The following is a 27,029-nucleotide window of genomic DNA, read 5'->3' on the forward strand; positions in this document are numbered from 1 at the left end:
GTATTTTTGCTGTGGTGCTATGATTTTAAGGAAATCACATATTTTTCACATTTTTTTCTCAAGGAAAAAAATGCAAAAATCATGGAATTATTAGGAACCTGGGCCCAGAGAGCAGCCATTTGAAATGTGTAAAATGTCTAAGGGGCAATCACAACCACAAGTGGCCATCGCTTTCCATTTTAGGGCCCAATCCTGTAATCTGTCCTATATATGACTCCTAGTAACTTCATTAGGAGTTTCACTCGCATAACACCAGCAGATTTGGGCTGTAATGTATTCCTGGTTAGGCGTTAGCTTCTTCCCATCTTTTTTAATTTACTAGAGTTTCATGGGGTTTCTCTGTATTTCTTTTCCTTAATAGTGGAAATTGTCAATCATGTGCTCCTATCAACGTGTTCCTCTTTGTTTCTGCAGATCATTTGGGTTTTCACCTGCATCCATACATCCATCTTACACACACACACATTCACTCCCTCATGTTATAGATCCCCAATGTTTGTTTATTAGTATAGGGGAATAGATTTCAAAATACAGGAGTACAAAAGGTTAGTTATAAATTAGAGTGCAGAAATTCCATTAACTTCAGAATAATGTATAGAATACTCCAACTGCAAAGCTAACGGGCATTCAGTTTGGTATATACTATAAACTTTCCTTTTTTGTCTTTCAAGTTTAAATTGCATAACTTGCTGACGAACAGCCCTCTGACTCTTGCTGCTTGAGGTATTCTGTAGTTAATGGAGATTTCTTTCTCTAATTCACAGTTAGACTGTTAAGGAAAGGCTTTGAAGCTGGGGAACAGCAGTGGTGAGTGATGCTTCCAGCTGCATATTTTGAGCATTATAGAAGGTATATATGGATTTGTTGTCTGAAAAAGAGAGAAGGACTGTGCCATATACAAAATTCCTTCATTTAGTCTTCAGAGGCCACTTTTGTAGATGTGATAGTTGGCTGCCCCCATCCTTTATCTTTTCTAGAAGAAAGGAGCTTCACTGATTTCTTTGCAGTACAAGCCAAACGCCTTCCAAATGTCAGACTGCTGAAGTGCAAGGCATGGAGCTGGTCTTTGGAGGAAATGAACCGTAGAATCTTAATCTCACCCTGCTGATCATGCCATAGGATAGCACCTTGACAAGGCCGTGCGTGCTACGTGGGTATTTACTGAAATTCAAAAGACTCAGACTCTTTCAGTTTGATCTTTTAATAATTTTAAAAAAGAATGCTTTCCCTCTCAGAATCTAGAACCCTTGTCCATGAACTATTAACAAAAACTTCCAAAACTCCATACTTGTTGAGAGATCAGGTTTTTTTTCAGTTTTTGTTTGTTCGTTACTTTTCCTTCTTAGTGCTTATATAGTGTACGGAGTTAGAAATCCCAAATCTTCATGTGATGCATAAAAACAAAGCAGGAATGTTATCACAGTAAAATGCCCAAGGTCAGAGTTTGCCAACAGGTCTCGCAAAAATAAATGCCCTTGACAATATTGGTTGACAAAATGTATCCAAGGAAATGACTTGACACCATGTTTTAGTAGCATCGTTATACTGCTTACACAAAAAGGATATCTGCAAGAAGCCTTGGCTGGGCAACATTACGATAAGTGTTCTGCATAGGAATATCTGCAAAAGTTCTCTCAGCTGCCTCATAAAAGATTGCCCTTTGTCATACATGGAAAGAGTAGATGCCTTGCTTTTCCCTGGCTGACTAATCAGAATAAAGAAACTGGTACTTGTGTGTGAAATGACTTTCTTTACAGAGAACAGTCTTGTTAACTATATAAACTGCTGGAGTACTGGCCACTTTTCTGTGGAAGCCTGTCGCTGCCTCTGATTACTGGACCTGGTGCTATTGGTTCATTCGTGGCAGGTGCAAGGGTAGATGTGGTTTTTTGTCTGAACTTACTGATTATGAATAGTTCCTGGCCTATTAAACAATCCCATTTGAGAATTTGCCTCCATGTGAGTGTGTCTTATTTTGGTAAAAGTTTCTCACATTAAATATTATGCAGTAATTCTGCATTGCTTTTTCAGTTATTTGTCTGCTTCGCCATAGTTATAAGGAGCTTGAATTAAATGCTACTGTAAGCAATTTTCCTGATCTCAGTAAAGAATCTTTATAAGATTAAAGCTTAAGAAACTACTTTTCAGCAGAATGTTTCAGCTGTTGCAAACATGAAATCTGCTCCATGAAAAAGGCTGAGTGGGGTTTCAAAACCAAAATGTATCGTTTTCAATAGGTTATCAATATACATAGACTACTAAGTTCTAAATTTTCCATAAACCAGCAAAATCTCTTGGGAGTCATCTTTTTGGAAAGAACAAATATACAGTTGTTTTGTTTATGCTTAGAATCTATATAGTATACCTATGTGGGATTTATTTTTATTTTTTTAATCCAAAGACTTTCTGTATAGGGCCAATGCAAATGTGCAAAGAATCCAACATTATGAATTTAGTTTCTCTAGAAATTTCTGGGAGAGAACACTCCCTACTTTTGTTACACTGGCTTTGTGCCTCTGATGGTAACCATGACCAGCATTTCAGAGGAACCTGATTGGGGCATGATATAACAGCTGTTGGTTTTAGCCTAGAAGAAGGAAAGGGAGAGACTCAGCAAACTTTCTCCTGCTTCATTCACTCATCTGTGATTTCCCTCTGTTCAGACAGTTGTGTCCTGTGTTCCTTTTTAGCTCGATTTCTTTTGTCTCCCTCCCAAAGGTATTGAATGTACCCCCCCCACACACACACACACCCCCTCAATAATCGGGACAGTTTTTCAGTCACTATTTCCTAACCTCTCTTTAGAGTACTTCTGATTGTTAATGTCTCTTCTTAACACCTGGGTGTCCCACAACAGCTCTTCTTTGTTTTATGATTGTTGTCACCCATTGAACACTGAGGAAATAGTACTGACCGAAAGGGTATTCTTAAACATACCTAGAAAGATAGAATGGTTTGGAACTTTATATCAGAATGTCATGGGCTGGTGATCAGCATTTTGTGAAGAGAGAATTTCTATTTCATCGGATTCCTTTAGGTTCCATAATATAGTTGCAGAGGGATTGAGTTGACTTGTTTGAAAATTGAAAACAAAATACCTCAAAAATTGGCTAGAGATGTTCATTTTTCCTTCATGCATCATTTAAAATGATGCAATCCTAGGTCATAGAGTCTTGGCAAGGTCAGCTAACTATAGTTGTAGATTACCGAAATTAGAAAGGGTAACACATAATGTTACATCATTGAAAACAACAATTACCTCTACAATATAGCAAATGATACATTTTGGGGCTATTTGCTAATTTGTATTCACCAGGTAAGACTCTCTGGGTGAAATTCACCCCTCTGCCCACACAAGGCTCAGTGGATCACTTAAGGCCCACTAAAACTCATGTTCAAAGCTTAAGCAGTGCATAAAACCTCTACACTTGGATAAATTTCACCCTTTGAATTGGAGAGGTTTGCCCAGAGAATGTTCCACAGAGATGATGTTCTTGTCTTTGCAGAAAATAAGTTTGCTGCTGCTGCAGTTGAAATTAAGAAAGCAGAGGTTGAGCACTTATTGCCCAAGGAGTCTGACAGTCCCAGGGCCATACGTGTTCCCTTTTCTGAAGTAAACGCCATCATGGGGATTACCATGCTGGCCAGAAAGAAGGCACCCTCAAATAAGTTTGTACCTTAAGTGTAGGGTCAGCAGGTAGTAGGTCTCTAGTTTTTTATAGATGGAGATAGGATAGAGATTGCTTTCAAAATCTAAAGCCATCAGAGGACTAAGGGATTTCAGAGAGGCCCTTGGATGGCAGGTATTACTCAGAGAAGTGGCACAAGGACTCCAACAGAATGCTGAATAAACTTGATGGATATTTGTACATCTCTTTCCCTTGTTGGGACTGGGCCTTTCCTAGATTTTGGCCAGACTAGAAGACAATTTTATGGGGTTGAAAAAATGCTGTCTACAGTTCACTTACTTTCTGATCTAAGTTATATTCAGGTCTGAATTTGAATCAACAATACCCTGGTATTGATTATCATTATTTATCATTTTACAATGCCAAGCGATGGGGTAGGCACCTCACACCATTTACAGAAGACATAATCCCTGCCTTGAGGAGCTTACGGGTCAATAGCTGACATGATACAACAAGTGGGGATTGCAACCAATAGGTGGTATGGGATGCTGTGTGGGTTATAGCAACAAGATTAGACAGTTACCAAGATTAGTCTTTCTCCCATGCTGATTCAGTCATCAGGTTGGCTTTTTTAATATTAGCTGATATGATAATAAATTGTTGGCTCACATGTGGACATTTTAGCAGAATTGATTCTTCAGGAGGTATTTGAATGAGGATTGTTTAGCAGCTTGGCAGACCAGAAGAAGGAGAGTGTTTTCACTAATGTTTGTGAAACCATCAACTTTATCCACTAGTACATGTAGGACAGATATACTGTGGGTAGAGCTCGCCTGGGATGTAGATGGGGGTTGGAGGCCAGGGCGCTTTTTGTTGTCCCTGGATCTTTTGTGGGGAGGGTCCTGGCAAAGGTGGCACCCCTGGCTCTGAAGCTGCTGCAGCTTAAACCGCTTGCAGGAATGGCCAGGTACATACAGGCCCAGTGTTTTGAGGGTCGTACGGGAAGGATCAACCCTTGCCGGGGGGGAGGGTCTCCTCCCCCATTCTTTTCAGCCTGATGCAACAGAAAGGTATCAGTTCTATTGCATTGGGGGGGCACTCTGCATCCACAGAGACAGTGTGGGATTTGTCCCTGAATGCGCTTAGAAAGCAAACATGGTTACTTCTAAATATAAGAACCAGATTCTGCTACCCTTATTCATACCAAATAGCACTTACCTCCACCAGTCACTGGGCTGATTTACGGAGGAAGATGCTACTTAGTGTGAGTAAGGATATCAGACTCTGACCATGTGAAAGAATCTGCATGTCCTGCAAGTGCCCCCTGCTGGCCAAACATGGCTCTGCTGACACCTGCCTCAGTTTCCCCTTTACTCATGGGCTCCTTACAAAGTCCACACTGTCCAGATATTCAAAACATTTCCCTTCTGAGATTCAGTTTATAATAATAATAATAATTGGAGATATACCCATCTCCGAGAACTGGAAGGGACCTTAAAAGTCATTGAGTCCAGCCCCCTGCCTTCACTAGTAGGACCAAGTACTGATTTTTGCCCCAGATCCTTAAGTGGCCCCCTCAAGGTTTAGAGCTCGCAACGCTGGGTTTAGCAGGCCAATGCTCAAACCACTGAGCTATCCCTCCCCCCATATTAAGACCTGTACAAAGTCTTTCAAAGAGTATGAAGTCTTCATTCCAGTTTCATTTGGACTTAGTCCCTCACTCCTAAATGTCTGTCCTCTCTTTAAAATTCATTTCTTCACCCCATTCCCAAACTGGGCACAGCCCTTCTTCCCTGAGGATCTGTCTTCCCTTCAGAGTTACAACACTCTTCTGTTCCAGTTCATGCCGGTCTGGCTTCCTGCTCTTATAGCACCTCTTGCCTGGAGTTTGGCCTTCTCCACAGACCTTCCCTGCTAGTGTCTTCCCCTTGGTGACTCATGGCCCTGCAGGAGCCTTTTTACTCCCTGCAGTGTCTGCACGCCTCTGCCAACAACCACCTGCAACTGTCTCCCCCTTTGAAAGACCCAGGTGCCTTCCCTTCAGCCTAATTGGGCAGTAAGTAATCAATCCAGCTGCATTGGACCCTGCTTGCTCATAAAGGGGCCAGTCACCTGTGACAGGCCCCAAAATATAATCACTGAATTGTTCACAACTTCTGGAATTGGTTGGTTGGTTTATCTGGAGTTGGGCTGGATTTTACTTGTTGTTGTTTTTTATTAACTAAGAAAAATAATCTATAAAAATTAACATCCCCTAAATAGAATAGAGTTGTGAAAAAACAGCTGCAAAACCAGAAATGTTCTAATGTTGTGCAGCATGCCTGGTGTGGGAGGGTTTTCTGGATTTGTTTTATTTTTATTGATTGTATTTTATTTTTTAGTACAGTATGTTTTTGTCATGTGATTCAAGAGCAGTAATTAGCAGAAACTTGCCATCCCTGCAGATGCCAGAATTACAGGATGGCATACTCTCGCAAAATGACAGCATAAACTGATATTTTTAGAACAGCCTGCATCAGTTGGTCTCCCCAATGCTTTCCTCTTTGTATCAACAGCGTTAGGATTTCATTACTGAATGAGTCTTTGCAAATTTTCTTTTTCCTGTGAATGAGCTGTAGTGATTGTTTAGAACTGCAGGTTAGCATTTGTTCTGAAATGTCCTACTGCGTAATAACTGTGATAGTTACAGGTTGATTTCTTTTTAAAGAACATTGTGCCTTTTTTTAAATAATCTTTTAAAAACCACAATTTTTTTTAAAGAGTCAAGCACATAGAGGTCATTTTAGAAACAGTGTTTTCCAACTGAGTTAAGGCCAAGAGTGGTCTGTTTTAAAAAAAAAAACTTTTTCATGTGAATTCTGTGCTTGATTAAGGTGATGAATTGACAGTTCTGGAGGCTGCTGTTCATTATGTTCACAGATAGGTACAGCACAGATGGCAGCAGTTCAAGCTTCCTCACACAGATCCTACAATAGTGAATGCCATGAGAAAGCCTATTAATTGTGCCCTCAGTCTCCAGGAGCATTTAATCCTTGGTCTTTCTACAGAGATGGCCAGCTAGGGTGGCAGTTGTTGAGGGGGTGTGTGGAGTGGACATCTGTTGAGTAGTAATTGGACTGAGAGCACTAAACTCATTTCACAGAGGTCATGGCGTAGCCCTGAAGGTCTGAGATCAGTTTCAAGAAAGATGCTTTTCCAGATCATTCTAGAAAGAACAGTGGGTGTTTATGCACATTTTCATTCTAGGTTATTGTTTTCTCCTGTCTTTTTTCTTATCTTGCTTTGTTTCAAAATTCTTCTATTCCTGATTTTCACAGAAAAGTCATTGATTTCAAGAAGAGCTAGAGAAATTTGATGTAGTGGGAGAACCTTCTCTCTGTCGCATTTCCTTTTGAGTTTCTGCACCTATGGAGCTTGTGATAGATGGGATCGTTCCATTCCTCTACCATATCTATAGGGTGTGCCTTCCTTTTAGTGATTTTTGCTTGGCTTATTGACCTGTCATTTTCAATTAACTTCAGCAGAAAATGGGAAATTTGTATGGCGGGAAGGATCATTTTAAAGAGATGCTCACTACCCTAATCTGACAGAGGAAAATCATGTTATCGGTAAATACATGTGGAGTAATGAAGAGTAGATTTCATGTTTCTATTGCAATATAATCCAGAATTCACTGTCTAGTTCTGCTGTCAGTCAGCAGGATATTTTTACCCTCTCTCACTGCAAAAGTGGCATTAAAATCCTTCCCTCTACTTCATAGAGGCACTAGGGGTACCACTTCCTCTTCCCATTAACACATGTAGCAAGACCTGATATCTCTCTCATGTTCCAGAGAACATAGGAATTATCTACCATGCCAGCTAGCACACAATGTCTCATACAGGGCATGATTTCACTATTGTGCAGGCATATCTAAATCCTCTTCCTCCAGCTAACTAACCTATATGTTTGGTCAGCAGCATAGTGCCCTGCAACTGCAGAATGCCAGTAGTGCTGAACATGCAATTTGAAATCCTGACCCAAGTCAGTGGCAAAACTCTCACTGGATTTCACCCACGGTTGATACCGCTGCTCTCCCCCATATAGCTCTGTGAGGGGAAAGGCATAGTTCTGCCCGTCGAATTGTAAGATCAGAGGCTTTTCGGATATTGTAGAGACATAATGTCTTGTACTTAAACCTTTTTGAACAGGCCAGTACAGAAGATTAAATACCGGCGTATGTCTCTACGAAACACTTAAATATATTACAGTACTTCTGCTGGAATGCAAACAGAACTGCATATTGATGTATCTATTTACAAAGTTATTGTACTGGCCACAATGCAGTGATAACTTCATAGTACACCTCTACCCCGATATAACACGAATTTGGATATAACGCAGTAAAGCAGTGCTCCCGGGGGTGGGCTATGCACTCCATAGGATCAAAGCAAGTTCGATATAATGCAGTTTCATCTATAATGTGGTAAGATTTTTTGGCTCCCGAGGGCAGTGTTATGTCGGGGTAGAGGTGTAGATATGATCCTGAATTATCTTTAAAGTACTTGATTCTGCTCCTATTCAGATGAATTGCAAAACTCCCACTGAATTGAGTAGTTCAGTATCAGGTCCAAAAATATTACGGAAATCAGAACCAACTTTTTGCTTCCATAATTGCTTGTTTCTTTTCCCAACTCTGCCACTCACTAACTGTGTGACCAGGGACAAGTCCACTTGCCTTATCTCTGTCTCAGTTTCCTCATCTATCAAATGGGTATGTTGATCTTTATCTACTTCAGAGGGTATTGTGAAATCTAGTTAATTAAAAGCACTTTAAAATCCTTATAAGGTGCTGTAAAGGTGCAAAGTATTATTTATTACCTAACTAAAATTAAATTATGAAATACAGACAACAGGCCATAATTTCTTCATGATTATTTATTTATCTACAACAGGTTATATATACAAAGCCCTATTGTCTATGAGGGACATGAAAAGAAGGGTCTTCATACACCATGAAGTCCAATATTTAATTATTTTTTCAGTGCAGTGAGTTTCTGCTGTGCAAGAATAAGAATTATTATTACAGGAATGACAAGCAGTCTCTTCTTCCATAAAGAGAAAAAAAGTAGAATTTCTTTGGTGAGAAATGTGTATTTACTATAGCTCTGGGCAAGTCTTTAATTTCAGAAAGATCCCTCAAGATGATCATATACATAGTTTGGGTCAACATAAAGTAAAAAAACAAACAAATCCCTGCATGCACGGCTGAGCACAGCTTCAGAAATGGAGCTACCAAATCCTAGCCCCCTGTGGTGAGACCAGATAAAGTAGTGACTTGGATGTTTTCTTTTGTTTTTTAGTTTGAAAGTGACCTCCTGAATAAGCTTATTTCTGTGCAACATCTTACATTCAGTGAAATACATTTCTAAAATATTAATCAGAACTTTAATTGATGCTTTGATGGTATGTTCTACAATGGTATTGCTTTGGAATAGCAGCAGAAGATAGGGTTATGCTTTCATATTCCCCATGCATCTGTAAATACCAACATAGGACCTTCCCAGCTCCCGTAGTCCTGTGTTCCACTTAATACTGTCTCCTTAAATTCCTACACTGTTTTTCTTGCTCTCTAAACTGGAAAGAAGCAAAACTGTTATGAGTAAAGTTTCAAGGGAAGAAAACTCACTTGGGTAGGAGTATGCCTGAAGTATCAGGCCCTCTGAAAGAGATCTTTAAAATTGCCACCTATCTTTCTTTCTGGGATTGTCCCAATTTTGAAGGAGACGTCCCTTGCAGAACGTTAACAGATCCCAGTATAACTTTCAGATACTATAAAGCATTGCCAAATCAAAATGTTACAACACAGTGTCATTTTGATGCAGTGTGATATGTCAGTGCAATGGCATTATGACACATCATGTCATGACATCAGGATTCCTGATTTTTATTTTGTCAGGCAGACTGTCATGTAGCAACCCTATGTCATCATAGAAGCCACAACCACAAAAGTTGTCTTCCGTAGTAACTTCAAAATAACTAGTTGGTATTATTTGTCATTGGAACTGTGACTATTAAGGACAGAATGTTAATCTGAAACACACAGAAAAGTATCTCTGGAATAATTCAGAATAAAATTTTACAGCTTTCTTTGAATCTAACACCTTTCCAAAAGAGTAGACAGTGAAAATGTATCACTAGTGAGAAAAATAACAAATATGCTCAAATATTTTTCATTTTAAGAACAGTCCAATTATTTTTGTTTTGCAGAGGAAAGAATTATCTGTAACTTAAATGAAGATGGTGCAAACTTTGAGCAACAGGTTTTGTGGTTTACTGCTTGCTCCCTTTTCCCCAATTCCTTTAAAATTCAGCCTGCAGCCGTTCAAGCAAGCTGTTGCCCTTTGCACGTTTGTCCACCACAAAGAGATTTGAAATCAAAGATTAGTAAAATAAGTTCTTCGAGTGATTGCTCATATCCAGTCCAGTTAGGTGTGTGCGCCGCGCGTGCACATTCGTCGGAAAACTTTTACCCTAGCAACTCAGTGGGCCGGCAGGTCGCCCCCTAGAGTGGCGCCGTCATGGTGCTCGATATATACCCCTGCCGGCCCACCCGCTCCTCAGTTCCTTCTTACCGCCCGTGTCGGTCGTTGGAACAGTGGAGCGCGGCTTAGCTGACCTCCACTTCCCTAGCTACTCGTAGTTCTCGTATATAGTTATGCAGTCATAATCCTTTTATATATATATTTGTATAGTTATATGTTTTTTTTTTGCTAACATAGTTTAGTAATAGTTAGCGGGGTTCAGGAAGTAGCCCCTTCCCTGCACCCGGTACCGGAGCCCATGCACGGCTCACCGGGTTTTAAAATGGGCTCGGCCTGCCAGAAGCCGATGCCGAAGGGAGATCCACACGACTCCTGTTTGAAGTGCCTCAGGGAATCACACTTGACAGCTAAGTGCCCCATTTGCAAGGCTTTTAAGCCGAGAACAAAAAGGAGCGGGACTTTCACTTACCCCTCCACCTTTGGCACCGAGCGATGATCAAGCCGCTGGCAGAAGCGCCTCCTCGACACCGGACCCCGCCGGTACTGCCAAGGCCTTTCGGCACCGGCCGTTGCCGGCATCAAAGTCGACTCGGCACCGCTCCCTTCCTCCGAAGTCGAGAAAGCCTACAATTCCTGCTGGTGCCTGACGGCTCCCCGGCACGCGCCGTGGTTGAGCCCCCTGTTCTTCCTGCTTCCGTGCCACCTGCATCGCAGCCAGAGAGCTCGCCTAAGTCGGATTGCCCGGCACCGACACCTGCAGAGGCACCGATGACATCGGCACCGTCGATTCCAGTCCCCCAGGGCCATTGAATCCAGTGCCTGACAGCTCCCCGGCACGCACCGGGGTTGAGCTTACTGCTCCCGCTGCTTCTGTGCCAACTGCACCACAGCCAGAGAGCTCATCTAAGTCGGATCGCCCGGCACCGATGCCTGCAGAGGCACCGACGACGTCGGCACCATCGATCCCAGTCCCACAAGGGCCGTCGAATCCGGTGCCTGACAGCTCCCCAGTATGCACTGTGGTTGAGCCTGCTGTTCCCTCCACGCCGGAGACATTACCAACGGCGAGGGATATCATTGCCATGACAGAGTCGATGCTGCCTGACCCCGGCACCGCCGGTGCAGGTGATACAGTCTCTTCATATGACCGTCCTCTGTCAGCACAGCAGAGCGGCACCGTTCATGATCACGGTCCCACAGATGCTCCAGGTCCCGTCGGCACACCCGACACCACTTGCAGTCCCGGTGCTGTTTTCCTCATCGGTAGTGGTCGCACTCGCCGCACTGGTCGGTATCCCGTTCGCCGACCTGCTACTATCGGCACCGTTCCGACTTCCGGCACCGCAACAGGTACCGTGACTCCTGTAGCCTCTCCCCGAGCCTCGAGATCTCGGTCGACCTCCCGGCACCCTTCTGGTTGCAGGTCTGGATCTCGTTCCAGGTACCAGTACGCCTCCCGGTGCCGGTCCCCGGTGCCGAGTTGGGCAAGGTCCGATAGAGTCAGAGACTCTGCCCATGCCTTTTTTTAGTACCTCCATGGCCATCCAGACACGCATCCGTGTCATCCCACATGCGCAGATCTTATGCTCAGGACCACGATTCTGATATGCCCCCCGACAACCTGAGGTGGAGGAGGTCCCAGAGGTAGAGGACCCGGTATGGTGCCATCTAAGGGGTATGATTACTCATCTGTCCGCTCTCCTCTCTGCTCACTAGTTTTTCAGTCTGTTAAGGAGAGGTATTTGCATGGCCAGCGGGCGCCAGCCCCGAAACCGAAGGAGGCTTGGCGAATGAACCTACTTGGCCGCCAGGTGTACTCTGCAGAGGCCCTGCAGCTCTGGGTAGCAAAGCAGCACGCCTTGCTTAGCTGCTATAATTATAGCACCTGGGTGAAGGTAGTTTAGTTTATGGATTTTCTCCCTCAAAACTCCTGCCAAGAGTTCGCTGCCGTCTTGGAGGACGGGGGAAAAAGGTACCCAGAGCGTCCCTCCAGGCCTCGTTGGACGCAGCAGACTCAGTAGCCAGGACTCTGGCCTTTGGTGTTGCCATGAGGTGCATCTCATGGCTTCAGGTTTCAAACCTCTGGCCGGAGCTGCAGTATGCCATTCAGGACTTACCCTTTGTTGGTAAAGGCCTCTTCGTGGCAAAGACAGCCCCAGGCTGCGAAGCCTGATGGACAATAGGGTCCTAATACGCTCTCTCAGCATGCATATGCCAGCGACCAAACGCAGGCCTTTCTGTCCCAGCCGCCATACTCTGTGCCTAGCCAGAGACAGGACTTTGGCAAACGGCGAGGCCAAGGTGGTCGCAGACAAACATCAGGACCCCTAAAGAGCCAAGGTCAAGGTCCCTCGCAATTACCACTGGGACCAAAGACGACCTTCCAAGTTGCGCCTGAGGGCGGTGTACCAGTCACAGGCCGGGATCCCAATCCCGCTTTCTCCTGGCGTGGCCCCAGTTAATTTCAGATCGCTGGGTCCTGCGCACGATGGAGCATGGGTACCACCTCTAATTTGTTCCAACCCTGTCCCCCTTCAGGGACCCCTCTCACGAGCAATTCCTCGTACAAGAGGTGCAGACGCCGACAGACGAAAGGGGCAAGGGGGTTTACTCCCGTTATGCCCTAGTTCCCCACTCGAACGGAGGTCTCAGACCTTCCTAGTCCTGCGCGGACTCAACCAGTTTAGGATAAGGTTAAGTTCCGCATGGTATCCCTGGGAACCATTATCCCATCCTTGCCTCCTGGGGACTGCTATGCTGCCCTCGATATGAAGGACGCGTACTTTCACAACGCCATCTTCCCTCCGCACAGGAGATACCTCCGCTTTCTAGCCAACCATCAGTACTTCTGGTTTACGGTCCTAGTGTTTGGCCTTTCTGCAGCCCCACAGGTATTGACCAAGTATATGGCCATAGTCGCCGCCTACCTTCGCTGATGTCGGATATGCGTTTTTTCATATCTGGACGATTCACTTATCTGAGGAGACTCCGAGACACAAACCACTCAGCATGTGGGCATCGTCACAGTCTTATTCACAGGTCTAGGCCTGATGATTACAATAGAGCAATCCACTCTGGTTCCCACGCAGAGGTTGGACTTCCTAGGGGCTATCCTGGTCTACGACCTAGCCGGAGCCTGCTTATCACAGCCACGGTTTTAGGCGATGGCAACAATCATCCGAGGTCTGCAGACTTTCCCAACGACCTCGGCTCGCACTTGTCTCAGTCTCCTGGGTCCACAAGTTTGTAACCAAACACACCAAGCTCCGCCTCCATCCTCTCCAATTCCGGCTCACCTGGGCGTACTGCCCGGACAGGGAGCCAATGGTCATGGTAGTCACCGTTTCCTCGAGCACCTTAGGCTCCCTAGAGCGATGGCTAACTCCCTCCCTGGTGTGGGCAGGGATGCCATTCCATCCGCCCCAGCCCTCACTGCCCCTGACGACGGACATGTCATCTCTCTGCTCGAGTGCTCATGGTCACCTCCGAGCTTAAGGCCTTTGGTCTTCTCGGGAGCTGGCATTCCACATCAATGCCCCAAAAATGAGAGTAGTCTGCCTGGCGTGCCAGGGGTTCCAGCGGCAGCTGCGAGGCCGTGGTATCTCGGTGTTTACAGCCAACACAACGGCCATGTGCTTCATAAATAACCAGGGCGGGACATGGTCCTCCCCCCTTCTGTCAGGAGGCCATCCATTTTTGGGACTTTTGCATGGCCCACTCGATGGAGCTGGTGACGTCCTTTCTCCCAGGCGTTCGGAACGCCTTGGCGCTTTGACTCAGCAGGTCTTTCCTGTCTTATGAGTGGTCACTCTGCCCCATGTGAGGCGTTCTGCTTTCCAGAAGTGGAAATTTTTCCTCACATAGACCTGTTCGTTCACCGCGAGATCAGAAAATGCCAGATGTTCTGCTCCTTCCAAGGTCTCTCCTCGGGATCGATCTTGGACGCATTCCTGATGCCGTGGAAAGGCCAACTCCTTTATGCCTTCCCACTGTTCCCACTGGTTCATTAGGTCCTACTCAAACTCCGCAGGGGCAGAGCGCGCATCATCATGATCACTCCAGCGTGGTCCAGGCAGCACTGATATACCACGTTGCTCGACCTGTCAATAACCAACCCAATTACCCTGCCACCCCACCCAGACCTCATCACTCAGGGCCACGACAGGCTTCGTCACCCGGACCTGCAGCCTCTTCGCCTCACGGTGTGGCTGCTGCGTAACTGAGCCGGGGTGGCAGGAAGCCTTCCACCTGGTCAACGTACTTGGCTGAGTGGAAGCGTTTCTTCTACAGGTGCAATACGCTCGATCTTGCTCCTACTGAGGTCTCGATCCCCTCTATTTGGCCTGCCTCTGGCCTTCAGCGGCAGGACCTGGTGGTATCATCGCTGAGGGTACACTTGGGAGCCATCTCTACCTTCCAGCCAGGCTAAAGTGGACGTTCCATTTTCTCACACTCTATGGGTTCGAGGTCCCTCAAGGCCTTGGAGCGCTTGCACCCTCGGGTGCGCCGCCCAGCCCCAACCTGGGACCTCAACCTAGTTTTAACCAGACTTATGTCTCCCCCATTCGAGCCGTTCGCGACCAGCCCTCTGCTATACCTGTCTTGGACGACAACTTTCCTCGTAGCTGTTACATCGGCCAGACGAGTCTCCGAGCTCACAGCTCTTACGGTGGTTCCGCCGTACACTAGGTTTCACAAAGACAAGGTGCAGTTATGACCACACCCAGCTTTCCTCCCTAAGGTGGTTTCGGCCTTTCATGTTACCCACAGCTCAATGCAGTGGGCACAACAATTGCACTCCCTGGACATCTGTAGAGTGCTCGCATTTATATTGCGCTGACAGAACCATTTCATAAGGTGCCCCAGCTCTGTCACAGTAGCAGACCAAAGGGAAGGCTTGCTTGTTTTCCTCTCAGAGGATCTCATCTTGGGTGATGGCGTACATCTGCACTTGTTATGATTTGGCTCATATTTCCCCAAGCCACATCACCGTGCATTCTACCTGGGCTCAGGCTTCATCTGCCGCCTTGCTGGCTCGTGTTCCTACCCACGAGCTCTGTCGCGCAGCTCCATTGGTCCTCGGTCCATACCTTTGCTTCGCAGTATGCCCTGGTTCAACAGTCAAGAGATGCTGTAGCCTCTGGCTCAGCAGTTTTCATTCTGCCACATTTCACTCCGACCCCACCGCCTACGTAAGGCTTGGGATTCACCTAACTGGAATGGATATGAGCAATCACTCGAAGAAGAAAAGACGGTTACTCACCTTTGTAACTGTTGTTCTTCAAGATGTGTTGTTCATATCCATTCCACACCCGCCCTCCTTCCCCACTGTCGGAGTAGCCGGCAAGAAGGAACTGAGGAGCGGGTGGGCCGGCAGGGGTATATATCGAGCACCATGACGGCGCCACTCTAGGGGGCGACCTGCTGGCCCACTGAGTTGCTAGGGTAAAAGTTTTCCGACAAATGTGCACGCGCAGTGCACACACCTAACTGGGATGGATTTGAGCAACGCATTTCGAAGAACAACAGTTACAAAGGTGAGTAACCGTCTTTTTCCTGTGCTATCATGTTTAATAATTGAGTTTTGCAAAATGTCAGTGATTCTGTTGCCTTTCCATGCAGCAGTGAGACAAGCTCCTTTATTTTGTATCTAGCTACACCAGGGGTCGGCAACCTTTCAGAAATTGGGGGCTGAGTCTTCATTTATTCACTCTGATTTAAGGTTTCGCGTGCAAGTCATACATTTTAATGTTTTTAGAAGAGCTTTCTATAAGTCTGCATACAACAATAGTTTAATTATATATTATAAAGTAAATAAGGTTTTTAAAATGTTTAAGAAACTTCATTTAAAATTAAATTAAAATGCAGAGCCACTCTGGACTGCCGGTCAGGACCCGGGCAGTGTGAGTGCCGCTGAAAATCTGCTTGCGTGCCGCTGTCGGCACGGATGCCATAGGTTGCCTATCCCTGAGCTACACAAATGACAGTGATCACCAGAACAGTATGCAAATGCATCAGAATTCATGGACATACGCCACTGAAGAACAGGGGGTTGTTTCAGTGTTTCCCACCACCTTGTTCTCTGAGCAGATTACTTAACAAGAATTTATAGTAATGTTCAACCCCCAGCTAGAAATAGATACTGTCTGTAATGGAAACTTATGAGATGTGACATTTTCACAATAAAGGCACCTTAGTTAACCACATACATTAATTAGAAAGTTGTTTCTGGGTTCCCTGGCATAGGAAATTTTAGTCTGTTCCAATTCCAGGTAGTCTAATTCCAAGATCATAATTATTTCAAGGCCCTTAGAACTCTTCTTTTACAAAGATTGTATTACTGATTGTTATGGTTACCCTATTGATAAACTCACATCCAGTTTCAGCAGGAGCACGTTTGCTGTGCCTTGCACTTGGGGAACATTAGTGCGTTAACTTTCTATTCTGAAGAAGTTTCCAGTGCAGCATAATGAATACCAGTGGGAACCAAAGAGGGAAAGCAGTCTGAATTAGATAATGCTTTAGAGTTTCCCTCTTGGTGCCTGAGTTGAGATCAGGGCTTCAGGGACTTAATTCCATCTTAATAGTGGTGGAATGATGTTATATAGTGGTAAATTAAATCTTATTGCATAGAGGGAAATCCCATCTCAAACAACCAGGTCATAAAGAGTACAAAGAGTTCATAACCTGTGAGGAGCAAGCTGAGGTGAATAAAACAGGTGGAGGAGGGGGCAGAATGAAAGGACTGTGCATTGCCACACAAGTTAAATAAATTGAAAATACTGAAGCATTTGATTGATTGATTGATTTACCTTGTACCTTTACCTAGTGGAATTAATAGAGCCATCATCTAGGATTCAAAATGTTAATTGCGTATTATAGATCAGAAAATAGCCTTGAGCTGTCTATAGTCAAAATGAATTTATAGTCGGTGATTTTTTAAAAAATGGCCACTATTTTTAAAATATTGCTTGCATGCGCGTGCACACATACACATTCCCGTTTGGTACAGGTTACACACCACTGTGGAAAAAGTCCAGTGGCCCTCTTCTTTACTGTGGACTTCTGTGTGCAGTGGGCCAAAATCAGAGCTATCATTAGCAAAGCTGCTACATCTGCTTACACTGGCTCTGAATTTAGTACAAGTGTGTGCGCGTGTTACAGAGTTGTTGATACTAACTCCGTAGTCAAGGGTGCACTGAGGTTTACACTAACAGTGAGACTGAAATCCCTCGGTGTCACACTTTACCGGTTCAATTTAGTCTCCAAATTTGATACAGAAACTCTTCAAAGGATCATTGAATTTTCTGTTTGCATAGGAAACATTCAGATATGCTCCCTATTGGAAATTCTGCCAAACCCATGGAACTAGGGAACCCACCTACCCGTAGAAATCAGAGAATTGACTGGGCTGGGGACAGATGAGCAGGAGTCTAGGAAGTCAGCTAAGATTTCTGCTATTCAGACCCACTGCTCACCCACTTACATGGATTCTCCATGCCTGCCACAAAACCCAGCCAATTTCTGACCTTCTCTTCAGCTCCCTCTACACCTGCCTTATCTCCATTAGACTTTTTTTGCATTGGTTACATCTGTTCACACTTCAGCTTTAATTATTCCTCTTGCCCTGTCTCCATTAGTAATAAGGACTGGGAAATGGTGTGGACGGGACAGCTACTGGTGCCTCAATTGAAGATTGACCAACTTGTCTTCAGAGTCTGTATCTCTGTAGCAAACTTCTGTAGTCCTCCAGATGGGGTCCCACCCTGACTGACTGACTGGAATCAGACTGGAACACCTCTTGAGAAGAGGGCTAGGACTTCCCAGTGATGCGGGGAAGCGGGGTGAAAAGGAAAGAAAGCCTATTGGTAGTTACAGATGAGTAGGAGAACTGATCAGCAGAGGGGTGGATGGAGTGTTGAATGATGTAACTGCCTATTTCCCTGCCTTTTAGTGATGAGATATTGCAGTCTAGCCATCTTAACTCAAAGCTAACAAAGTTTATCATAGACAAGTCTATGTATATGATAAACTGTAATGGGACAATGTTAAAATCTAAAGGTTATGAATTTAACCTACTTCTTTCTTTTTGTTAGTGACAATCCAGACAGATGCTACCTTAGCTGCATATTTCTCTTATTTAACACTGTATCTTTGCTAAGCCTCATTCTAGCTATTCTTTATATTGTCCAGGATATTGTTAGTAGTCTCCAAAGAGTATTTGATGGTGCAAATTAAAAAAATTAGATATGTGATTGTCTATAGTTCGTATTTTCTCTTTTGTTCCTACTCTTTCTCAATACAATTTTGAAATATTTTTTCATGTAAATGCTGAGTAATTTACTCAAGACTTGATTCAGTAGGATGCTTAAGTACATGCTTAACTTTTCAAGTATGTGAATAGTCCCTTTTGAAGTCAGTGGGACTTTTTACATATGCTTAAATGCTCTGCTAAATAGGGAACTTGATGCTGAGGAGTGATGTAATGAATTAGCATTTACAGAAGGCTATGGCTTCCAACACCACCAATACCAAGGAATGAATGAAAAGTGTGAGTGATGAGACTGAAAAGGGTGTGTGTGCTTCTTATGCTATATAAACCACTGCCCAGATTATATTGTGAGGTACTAGACCTGGATCACTTTCATCAAATGACCTTTTGTTATGGCATCATCGCACATTTACTAAATGGAATCCCTGCTAGCCAGCCAAATTACTGAATGGCAGACATTAATTTACTCTTTAGAAATGAAAAAATCAATATGTCTATCCATGCAGAAATCCCCTTATTCATCAAATATAGTCTACCTTAAAATACATTATTAAGGATAAAGCCAAATTTTGATTGAGCGAAACAATAATTCATCTGCTTTCCAAGGCATTCAGAATGAAGTTCTCCTATAATGGTACAGGGAGCAGCTGTCGTTCTCTTGCTCCAGTAACCAAGAGACAGAATTAAATTTCTGTCAGTCATTTGGTAGTATAGGAATAGGTCATTTTAGTGAAATGTTATTATAGGATCAGTGTCTGGCCACTTAGAGGGTGGAGACTTAATATTCTAGCAGCCAGCAACAGTCACTGGATGACAACATTCTAGTTCACTGGTAGATCTCCTTTATGTTTTTACTCACCCTGGAAATAAGGAACATAGCCAAACTAGATCAGACAAGATCAGATCCGTGGTCCATCTAGTCCATTCTCCTGCCTGATAGTGACCAAGACGAGATGTTTCAGAGGGGGAAAACATTTCCTTTTATCAGTTTTCATTTTGTTGCCTTTCAGTTTCATTAAATGCCCCATTGTTCTTTTATTACACAAAACACTAAATAATTTGTGTTGGGTACATTTTCAGAAGCATCTATGTGAACTAGGAGCCTAACCCCCCTTTTCAAAAGTCATCTACGGCCAGATTTTTTAAAGTATTTAGGCCCCTAGCAATGCATATAAGTACCTTGGTGCTTTCGAAAATCCCACTGCATTGTTATGTGCCTAAATACCTTTACAAACCTGGCCCTAAGTGGCTTTGAAAATTGTCCCCTTTGTCTGTACCAGTCATAATTTTATATGCTTCTAGCATATCCCTTCATATTCCCTAAACGAAATAGTGTCTTTTCAGCCTCCATCTGTATAGAATTTTCCCCATATTTCTAATTATTTTTATCTCCTTTCTCTGAATTGTTGGATTAAGGTTCACTTACTCAGCAGATGAGTCTATCCAATATTTGTTAAGGCAAAACACTCAGTGAGTAGTGATCAGTTACTTGTAGGTGGGAAGCTGATGAGGACGATCTCATCACAGTCATCTTCAGCACCTGACAATACAGCTTCAACCTCCCTTTGTTACACAAACTTATTTACGACGTTTTGATAGCTTTCTTATCCATACTTATTAGTCTCTCATTTCCATGTTAACTCTCCTCTCCCATCTTTTCTAGCTTTTTAGTTATTTTAGCTTTTCTTGTTCTCACAGACATGATTACTCTGCAGTTTCCTACAGATCAGGTGGCCATAACTGAACACAGTACAGTAGGTGATGGCATACGATTCATTAATATAATGGCATTAGAACCATTTTCTGTGTGATTTTCTATCTTATTCTTATATATCCCAACTTTTTGTTTCCTTTCTTTGACCATAGCTGCACTCTGAGTAGAGGTTTTCATTGAGCTCTTCACAATGACATATACGTCTTTTCCAGTAACTAATTTAAGATCCATCAGTGTCATTTATGCTTGGGGATTAGCCCTGCATATACAGTACAGCAGCTCCAGCACTGAGGGAACATAGAGGTGAGCATTATGCTACCTTGCACACCCCAACTTGCTCTGTGTACTCCTCAGCTGTAGCTGAGGATGTGGCCCTTAATGTTTTTGATTAACGCTGAATTTGTAGGGGCCTTACCTGTTGGTCTAGTGGTGGCACGTTGTGCCATGTGGGAGGTCAGAGTTCAGGGCTTGAGCTTTTAGTTCATTGCTCCTTGCAGCGGCAGAGGCCAGAAGTACAGATAAAGCAGCACCTTCAATCCCAGGGAGGAAGGGAGCAACTCGTGTTTATCTTTGGCAGCATTCTCTAGCTCAGTGGTTCTCAAACTTTTTTTTCCACGGACCACTTGAAAATTGCTGAGGGTCTCGGCAGACCACTTAATGATCTTTCCAAATGTTGTTTTTACCATTAGCACTTCCAGCCAAAACTTTATAGTTAGCTATGTTTACAAAAACTTAATAACAACATTTTTTGGTTCTACAAATAAAAGCACACAACTCATATTTTAATATGAGGAGTCTTCCTTTTCTAATGCGATGGATGTGCCCTCTCTCCCCCGACGTGGCAACCTCCGAGCTGGGGCTGGGAAGGAGAGGTGTCTCTCCCCCACCACAGCACCCACAGAGCAGAGGCTGGGAAGGAGGGGGTCTCTCCCTCTCTCCCTCACCGTAGCAGCCCCTGAGCTGGGTTTGGGAAGGAGGGAGGTCTCTCCCCCGCCACAGCAGCCACAGAGCTGGGGCTGGGAAGGAGGGACATCTCTCCCTGGCAGCTGCAGCCCTGGAGCTGGGGAAAGTCGCCTTTTTCTCTGGCCACCGCAGCCTTGCACGTCCCAAATTCCCCCCATCCCCTCATCTCAACCCACTGCTCCCTCCCACCTACCTCCTATTTTCCCAAGGCCACCACTTCACCTTACGTGTGCGTTTTCTCCAGGATCCAGGCTCCTAATTAGTAGAGCCATGCCTGCACGGCTCCACTAATTAGGTGGACGGCCCTTCATTCTCTTGTGTGCGGCCGCCTAGGTGTGCACCTTAGAGGGAACTATCCACAGATCACCTGAATGGAGCTTGCGAACAACAGTTTGAGAACCTCTGCTTTAGCTGATGCCTGTAGTGGTATTTACTGTCTGACTCAGACAGAAGTTGTGTTCAGCCCTCTGGTGTTGTTGAGACGGCCCACAAGGGATAGTAGAGAGGAATGGGTAGGCTCTGGTGGATCCTTCCACCAACCATCTGGAAATACATTGAATTTGTAGCAGCTGTATTAGGTTGCCTGCAGTGTTGTTGTAGCCATGTTGGTCCCAGGATGGTAGAGAGAGACCTAGTGGGTGAGGTAATCTCTTTTATTGGGCCAAATTCTGCTGGTAAAAGTTACCTCACCCACCTTGTCTCCTGATTAGGTTTCTGTCATTCAGACCTGATCCATGGTGTTCTTTAATTAGGGGGGGTTGTTTAGTTTTTGGGCACCACTAAACCTGTAAACAATTGCATATTAATCTTTCCATGCCAGAAGCCAACACTAGCTTGATGCTCAGGGTTGTTATACAGTGCACCATGTTTCCAGCAGGAGAGTGCTAATCTTGCTGGTTCCAGAGGGTTATGTTGTCTGTTGATTTCAGGTGGGTTATTTTTTACACCTAATAATCTCGTTTTCTTTTCTTTTGTTCCTTCTTCCTCTCCAGGCCCTTAAACTGACACGAGACCTAAAGAGAGAACCCTTTGCCAAATCTGCTGTCAGCAAGTGGACAGTGATACCGTTTACAGCTTATGATCTTTGTGAACCCTGCATTATTTTCCTAATGAAGCAGAGACTGTTAATGGGCCCCTTACCCAAGCGAAGAGCCTCCTTTTTCGGAATTGAACTCGTTCTAACGTATGCAAAATCTTCCTTTTATGGGATGGTCAGGCACCTACTGTGGAGACAATGTTCAGCACCATCCTGTTGAGAACACACTGTGTAGCCTTTACCGTAGTTTATTTGTCAATGAGTATGTGGTGTTTCAATATATTAATGGTTTATGGTTTATTTTAATTTGGCTTCTGTTTTGGGGGGTTTCCCCATCTCACCCCCTAGCCTTCAGTTTGTTTGTTTTTCAAAGATGTTTTAACCATTTTCTCTTTCTCTCCTGGTGCATCTGAAATACAGTGCACAATGAAAGGCTGTACTAATTACCATTACCCCACATAGCTTCAGACATCAGCACGACCTGAGTATGTAGCGTTCCTTACACCAAGCAACTGACTGAAGTCCAGAGAGAGGTGGCTTGTGGGTTTTGTTTGTTTTTTGACTTTTCTTTTTCAAATCTTTTCTTCAGTTTAATGGTACATACCTTGTTTTTCATACACATCAAACCAGAGTTGATTACATAACAAGAGAAACTAGCAAGGTTGCTAGTTGCCAGTCCTGTCCAGTGTTCGTAAGGATTGAGTGAGGATGCCATTTCAGAGTGTTTACTGATTCAGCTCCTGATTTGATTTGATCGATTACATCTATTGCATTTTGTTAGCAGAGCTGCCCTAATGGTTGCAGTGAATAGAATTAGTCTGCCTCAGCAGTTTGGAAACTGGTTGATCTTAAAACAAGTAATAAGATAAGCGGTCCACCCAACACAAGTTGAATGTAACCACTTGTAAGGATATGGTTTGAAAAGGAAAGGGAAGTAAAATATATGACATTGCAGAAAAGATAACTTACAGTATACGCATCAGCAGTGACTTAGAGTAGAGTCATCCGGAGTTCAAATGCAGATGACTGCAGGGTAAGTTATTACATCCGTGATTTTTCTTACATACACATCCTTGATGATTTTTTCCTTCTCACTATGCATAATCCAATCTGAAAGAAGAAGCTGTGGAGGGAAAGGCAAGAAAGTAATGCTATATAAGCAGCTTTTCATATAAGCTTAGATTGTAATTGGATAAATGACACTGAAAGACAAGGCAGTTTTTCTATGTTTTGCTTATATGGGTTTCTTTTGTAAAATGGATAACAATGAATGAATAATAATGAATAAAAGGTATGGTGCTGCTGTATAGATTCTCTTTATAATCTGGAAAGCTTGATTACTTTTTATTACTATTTTTTTTTGGGGGGGGGAGAAAGAGGAGGAAACACCAATGGTACATAAGAACTTGGTATGAAGACGCTCTGAATAGGACAGTGTATACATACTTCTCCAAAGTGATATATGAAGTCTTTTTTTTTCTTTGCATAAAAGCATTATGCATATAAATATATAAATATATTTTATTATGTACAGAAATGGATCATTATGCATGGAGGTTAGGAAAACAAACTAGCATTTTAACCCAAAGTTTCAGTGCATGAATTCCCACTGACACATGTACCATGCAATGTGGAGTGACTCCCTTTCGCCATCACCACACATGCACGCATACACACACACAAACTCACACACACACACATTTGTGGGCCCCATCTTGCTCCTTTCTTTCCAGTTCCCTGAAGTAATATTGGTGAAATAACAGCTCCTAGTGTGATGGAAATTTTGTTTTGTATTGTAACCTTCTCATGCTTGTGCTGTTCTATTTTATAGATGAACCTGTTGATTTCATCCTGCCCTTTACTGAATATGTAAACTCTGTGCAGTTGTTATTATAGTAGACCCGTAGCATATCAAGCAGCTAAGAGTTTATCATTTTCATTAAATGAAACAACATTTTTTTAAATTAAGGTGGTCTATTTATCAATGGCAGGAACTAGTTTATTGTTTTTTTTCTTTATCATCAGAATTAGTTGATGATTCACATTACTGATCTCCCCATTTGAGGTGATATTTCGGGTAATCAGCTACCCAGTACGACAATGGTGTACAGCAGTCATCTGTTTTAGGGGTCAGTTCACTTACAAGAGTCCAGATGCAGGCACCTTTTACCAAAGTTAGTAAAGAGCTTTATTGCCGGCCTTCGCTGTACTCAGTGTGTATAACAGTATCTGTCAGGTTTTTGGTACATCATTAAATGTGAATTAAACTGAGGGTGTTTTTCTTTCTTTGTCTTCTGTGGTATTGTGCTTGCTGATTGACACTTTTTAATCTTAGAGTCTCACTCTCTGATTAATAGGAGGGCTGTGCACAAGGACTCTGGTACAAAGCAGGCTTTGTGGTTATTTCTGGTGTGACATTTTGTTGAACTATCTATTGTCCACTGGAGGATGGAGTATATCATGGTGCAGTCGTAGAGCAAGCAGCAGATTCTCCCTTTCACACGGTCTAATTTAAGGCAGGTTACAAATACATAGGTAGTAGAGGATTATCTCTACCTACCATATATAGCTACTGACTGCACCTTTTTTATTTGGATTTCTTGGAGAAATATTGGACCGACCTGTCTGCTGGTGTAACTTAAGTGGCATAGTGCCAACAGAAAATTTGGCCCACTTTATAGAGTAGAGTAACAAAACATACTGGGCCAAATTCTGCTCTCAAGTTATGATGATGTAAATCTGGAATAACTGATGGTAGTGAGTTACTACAGATTTACAGCACTCTCTCTCCCTAATGCACAACCCAAGCACCCGGGCTGTGCTCTAGGGATCTTCTTGGGAGCAGGAACAAGGAATCCTCGTCTCCAGGCCACTCCATAACTGGTACTCCAGCATCAGAACAGGAATAGCCTTAGCACTGCCTTGCCTGTGTCCCCCCTCTGCAGCGGGGAATGGCCACCAGATCCACAGAGCAGTAGATCCACAGACCCTGCTCCATCCCCAAATCCCTTCTGGGCAGTACATACTGGAGGTGAGCTCCACATCTTCAGATATTCAACTCCTGCAGCCCCACACTGCAGCAGAACTCCACCTCTTCTTCCACTGCAGGCAGAAACTGCTTGTACCAGTTTTGGAGGACAGGATTTATGCCAGTGACCAGGATTTGCCCAGTCGTTCACAGCTGCACACAAGGAGATAAAGTGCAATGCTGCAGTCTTTACTCAGATGAAATCTCCCATTAAATGGGCTTGCCTGTATAAGGATTGCAGGATCGTGTTGTTAGAGTCATTTGTTAATACCAACAAAGTTCTGTTAATACTACGGTGACAAAGATGAGTAATTTTATTTTTTCTTGGTACGGAACTAGTATGTCTGATGGAAGGGAAAGACTGCTTGTTTGAACATACTGGGCCAAACTTGTTTACTGCAGTGCTAATGCAGCATGACTCCCATGAGATCAGTGGAGTTATGTCAGATTTACAAAATATGGTTCACTTTTTTTAGAAAATGAAGAAAAACCAGTAGGTTCAGAGACATCCAATCAATGGCAGAGAAGTTATAGAACCTTCAAAACAAATCAAAGCACAAGCAAATAAGGAGCCTAATCCTGCTCCCACTGAAGTTAATGACAAAACTCTCATTGGCTTCCACAGTGCAGTTTTGGGCCCCTACTGCTGGGGGAAAAACCTGCACTACCAGGGGAAGGATGGACTAGAAAAACCTATTGTTTTTTTTCTATCTCTAATTTTGGTGGCCAACATTTTCAAACTTAAATATGTGAACTTAAGCACCTCAGGCTGGAATTTTCAAGGGGCATAAGAGAGTTAGGTGCTTTGCTTTCATTGCTTTTCAGTGGGAGTAGGGTGCCTCACTCATTGAGACCCCTTGGAAAATCCCAGGCCTAAATGTATATTTAGGCACATAAAAAGTTCCCTGATTTTCAGAGGTGCAGAATAATCATATCTCTTAGAGAATCCAGTGGCAGCCATGGGGACTGAGCACCTTTGCAAATCAGATCACGTATTTAGGTACCAAAGTATGGATTCAGGAATCCCATTTTTGAAACTTTGGCCTTTGTTCCAGGAATATTTTTGAGTATCGACATCCCACACACACACAAAATCATGCCCAGCAGATAAAGTCTCAGAACACATGCACAGGTTATTGTTTAAATGTTGTGTTTTAAAACATTCTAAAAAGGGTAATGCTTATGCAGTTTAGACAAGTCTGCTTTTATTTAATTTTCTTTGTGAAATATCTTCTCATATGAATAGCTGGTTAATAGGTCACTACCTAACTCCAGGAATATCCGTACTACTGCTTTACAGAGCTACATGTTAGGACATATATTGCTCTAAAATGATGTCATTGCTTGGCAATCAGTCTCCTATAATTGTTTTAGTACATAATGTACACTGGAAATGCCAGCACATGTGCAGGAGGACCAGATGTATTTAGTTAATATGAGGGGGGAAACGATTGTATGTTTTGGCTTCACATGTTAAACTTTTAAAAAAAAAAGTTGCATGATTGGAAAATAATATGTATACAGTATCTGTAAAACTGTTTTATCTGTTTTTGTTTCACCATGCCAAGCCATATACATTGGAAAAATATTAAATCCACAGCCTTTATGCATGGCTGTCTTTACATACTGAAGAATTGAACAGTATATACTTTTAATTTGGGCTTTCTTGCACTTTCATGTTGCATTCTTACTGAGGATTTTGTAAATTAGATTCAGCCCTGGATGAATATACTACCTTACTACACAAAGATTGGAAACACGTTTAATTTTAATATCTTCCCCTTTCCCAATGAAGTAGAGATGCAGTGTTTACTCCACTTGGTGTTAGTAGATATTGCCTTGTGTATTCCTTTTTAAATTGTA

At 43.4% G+C, this 27,029-nt stretch overlaps 1 protein-coding gene across 1 annotated transcript in view; it reads left to right on the forward strand.

The window, feature by feature from the left end:
• Positions 1 to 22,177, forward strand: part of FOXO3 (forkhead box O3) — a 150,682-nt gene extending 128,505 nt beyond the window's left edge. The window contains exon 3 of the mRNA XM_030556071.1: positions 22,095 to 22,177. The gene's annotated coding sequence lies outside the window, so the exon portion shown is untranslated. The remainder of the gene's footprint in view (positions 1 to 22,094) is intronic.
• The last annotated feature ends 4,852 nt before the right edge of the window (positions 22,178 to 27,029 follow it).

The sequence above is a fragment of the Gopherus evgoodei genome, chromosome 3, assembly GCF_007399415.2.
Source record: "Gopherus evgoodei ecotype Sinaloan lineage chromosome 3, rGopEvg1_v1.p, whole genome shotgun sequence".
Classification (NCBI taxonomy): domain Eukaryota; kingdom Metazoa; phylum Chordata; order Testudines; family Testudinidae; genus Gopherus; species Gopherus evgoodei.